This window comes from Rattus rattus, chromosome 2 (genome assembly GCF_011064425.1).
Source record: "Rattus rattus isolate New Zealand chromosome 2, Rrattus_CSIRO_v1, whole genome shotgun sequence".
Lineage (NCBI taxonomy): Eukaryota > Metazoa > Chordata > Mammalia > Rodentia > Muridae > Rattus > Rattus rattus.
Window position 1 is genome coordinate 160425610 of NC_046155.1, and position 4206 is coordinate 160429815.

Here is a 4206-nt window from a genome sequence, read left to right on the forward strand (position 1 = left end):
GCCGTTTGGTTGCTAAGAGTACCCTAGCTTCAGGCACTGCTCAGTCCAGGGTAGAAACCATGGCTCTGGGGATAACCATCACTGATACGGCTATGCTGAGACATTCATGTCACCAGGTGGCTGGCTCCCCAAAAACAAAGCTCACACTCTTGCTTTGATAACAGCCTGCCTGCCTGCCTGCCTGCCTGCCTGCCTGCCTGCCTGCCTGCCTGCCTGCCTGCCTTCCTTCCTTCCTTCCTTCCTTCCTTCCTTCCTTCCTTCCTTCCTTCCTTCCTTCCCTCCCTCCCTCCCTCCTCCCTCCCTCCTCCCTCCTTCCTTCCTTCCTTCCTTCCTCCCTCCCCTCCTTCCTTCCTTCTGAGACAAGGACTTGCTACTAGGACTGAGACAAACTTGAGGTCCTCTGCCCTCAGCCTCCCTCGTGCTGATTACAGGCGTGCACACCGCACCCTGCTTACTGCTGCAGGCTATCTAAATGGGTGGGAGATAGGAAAGTGTCTGGCTCAACCTGATCCTTTTGGGATGAAAAGACTCCTCTGTGTAGTCAGCGCAGCCCCTGCAGATGGTGCCTGGGAGTTGGGGAACAAGCCACCAACCTTTCATGTTGACTGTAGAGCTTTGGGGCCCTTCAGAAACCTTCTGTAAAGCTGTGTGTGAGAGAGTTCATGCCTGTAATCTCAGAACTTAGAGCAATGGCTATATAAAAGCCTGTCTTGAGAATGAGTCTTTGCCCAGTATCTGGCTGTTCTTGGAGACCCAGTGCACAGAGTGGGGTCACTCGTGAGACTTTGGTACTAGGAAAGCTCCCCTTCTGGTATAGTGAACCCTGTTATCAGGTGGGATAGTGAACCCTGTTATCAGGGTTCTCCAAATCCCAGAGTCTGCAGTTGACAGACATGTGGTTTCCCTTCAAAGACTGCTGGAGGGGGTCTCAGTATGGAGGGCCCAGGAGCTTGGTGCCTGTGACCCTTCCTGCACTGGCAGTGACAGGCTAGAGAGGACTGGGAAGTGTTTGTTTGCAGCCCTTTGCCTCTGTGGCCTCTGTCGGCCACACAAACTAGTTCAGGCTGCTCCTCCTGTTGGGGCAGAGGGCACAGGGCCGGGCAGGTTCTTTCCTGAAGCTAGAACTGGCATCTTCTCAGAAGCCCAGGCGAGGCAGCCTCATCCTTTCCACCTTTCCAGGGGTACTGACCAACCAACCTCCCTCTCCTGGAACCCCCTTTCCCGGAAACCCTGAGGTTATAAAAGGCAGTGGTTCCCGGGGACAGACGGGACCGTCAGAGGCTGAGCTGGGTATAGAGGTGGTCCTTAGCCACCAGACAAAATAAACAGGGTGGCAGGAGCCTGAGTGGTTGGAGCAGGCTTGTGGAGGGCCATGTGGCACTGTGGGAAGTAGAGATGGGAACTGGCTCACCCCCCACCCCAGAGCTCAGACTGACTCCCTCTCCCACAGACCTAAGACTAGGGATGTTACTTCCCTAAACTCCAAGATGTTGGAGACCACAAGGGTCCCGGATGGTCAGCAGCCTTGGAAAGGAGTCCATGTATGCTAAGCTACTGAGACCTCTGTTCCCTGCCAGACGCCGGAGAGACGGCTGTGGCTAAGATGGCCAGGTCCTTGGCTCAGCTCTAAGTTGAGAAGGGAAGCTAGAGGTGGGCTGAGGTTGTTACCAGGTGCAGAGGGCCATCCTCTGGGTGGAGAAAGCGAACGGTGCCAGTGGAGAAACAGCAGGCCAGGAACTGGCAGTGACTAGTATAGAGGCCCCAAAGCGGAAGGGGTCTGTGTGTCCTGGAGAAGCATGCTGGAGTCCAAAAGGCAGTAGCCCCCCAGAACCACAGGGGCTTCTACAGACAGCAGTCTGAACATTGTTCTGACTTGTAGACAGATGGCTGGAGAGGTGGACAGGTGTGGGGATGTGTGGCCAGAGCTAGCCTAGCATTCCCCAGGGGGAATCTATCGAAAGCCTATCCTCCGCTCTTTCTGCCTGCAGTGGTGGGCAGGCTTCCCTGGCCTCCCTCCCACCCCTGACTCATTTCTACTGAGGGAACTCCCAGTATGACCTAAATGACGGTCAGGACCTTTGCCTTGGACTCTTGTATGAAACCGAGCGACACCCAGTATCCCACCACTGCTGAGCTGTAGTGGGGGGACAGACTGCAGGAATGAAGGCCTTGAAATAAGATGTGTAAGAAAACAAAATGGTGGGGGTACATGGAAGAGGGAACGTGTGCCCCGGTGTAATGGTGCGGTCACCACCAAAGTCATCGTGCAGGCTCCCCGCAAACAGAAACGCCGGGGATGGCCCTGTTCTTGGGTAGTCAGCGTACACTTCGGTACCATCACTATCCTGGCAATATTTGAACAGTCAAATTGACCAGCCCGGGTATCCATTGGCGTGTGAATGGTTAAAGAAAATGCAGTGTATATCCAACTGGAGATTTATTCAAACACCAAGAAGGAAATTCTGCCATTTGTAGAGAGAGACATGATTGCCAGGTTAAGTCAAACCAGCCAGATTCAAAGACCGAGTTCTTCTCTCTCATAGGCAGATCCTACTTTTTTAAAGCCAAGATGCAAAAGTAGGGGTGCAATGTAGGAAAAGGAAGGGGGCCAATGAGGGGGCACGAGAGAGAAGTGGGGTGAGTATGAACGAAGTCTTTGATACTCGTGTATAAATGTAACACAAAAATCCAGCATGTGGGCATAGAATGGAGCCTAGGAAGGGACGGACCTGTCTTGGACCCTGTCTTCTTCAGTCCTTTGCTGAGGCAGCATGGCCAACCAGGCTGGGATCCGGGGTTGAAGGCATGCTATGCAGGCTGTTCTCCCAGAGGGGCCTACCTGGGGAGCCACTCGGGCATGGGCCGTTCTCAATTGGGACTTCCAGCCGAGGTGCTGAGGGCTAAGGCCAAGGCTATCCTGCCGACCTTTGCCCCTGACTGCCACCCCACCCAGTGGCTCAGGAGTTCTCAGGATGGACTTGGGTACCTCAGCCATTTGCAGATGTCTTATTTTCCCAGTTCTGAGCCGAAAGACAACAGGATCCAAGAGCACCGAGTCTCGTGGGTTGGGGCCAGGCTTCACACTCTTGTCCAGGGCTCTGCTCACAAGGCCTGGCAAGGACATAGGAACCCACTGTCCTGCCAGCTAAGTCTCCCTGGAATGTGTCCTCCCAGCTGTGTGGATACTGTCCCTGCCAGGAGCATGTGACTCTCTGGCAGCACTGGGGCCTTGGGAGGAGCTGGCCTTGCCCCTCTTGGAAATAGAGACAAGGGAGAGTCTGAGGCCAGAACCCTGATTGACAGCATGGGAACTTGCACCCAGCATTGCCTGAACCAGCTGTGCAGGGTCCAGCCCTGATGAAGCAAGCATTGGGGTACGAAGTAAGGTTGCATCTGTGGCCCAGCCCTTCAGGGACAAATGACAGGCTGTTCTTGCAGTTCAGTGGGGTCCAATCTTCACACAGGATTCAGACAACGTGCCTTTCAAGGGACATGGTCTGGGTTCCGACCCTGTGCGTTTGGCCATGGGGTTTACAGGTGCCACATTTTCTTAAAGGAGAGAGCTTCTTACATAGAACAAGTGATTCCCAAGTGCGGTCTGCTAAGGCGGGGAGGAAGGCAGGGGATCCTGGGACCCCAGGAATGCCATCTCTGTGGTGATGAGGGTAAATGCTGGTGCCTACTTACTAGGGTCTGTCTGTGCTCCATGCGGAGACAGGCGGGTCACAAAAAACCCAATCGAGTCTCCAAGAGGATGGCCTTAGGAGAGCTTCCTGGAGAGAAGACATTGGCACCTCAGGATACTTGCCTCAGCAAGCTTTATCTTGGTTTCCACCAGGACTGGGATACTGTTCTTGTTTGTTGTGGCCTAGCGCAGGGACACACCCTTTAATCCCAGCACTGGGGAGGCAGAGGCTGGCAAGTCTCTGAGTTCCAGGCCAGCCTGGTCTGCGGAGCAAGTTCCAAAACAGACAGCAAGTGCTACACAGAAAAGAAAACCATCTCAAAAAAAGGTTAAAAATGTATCATTCCATTTATTTGTGTAGGGGTGGGTGACATGTGCCATGTGGAGGTCAGAGGGCAACTTGTAGGAGTTCGTTCTCCCCACCCACTGAAGGCCTCGGCAGACTTTCTTTTTTTTTTTTTTTTTTTTTTTCTTTTTTTTTTTTTTTTTTTTTTTTTTTTTTTTTTTTTTTTTTTTGGTAG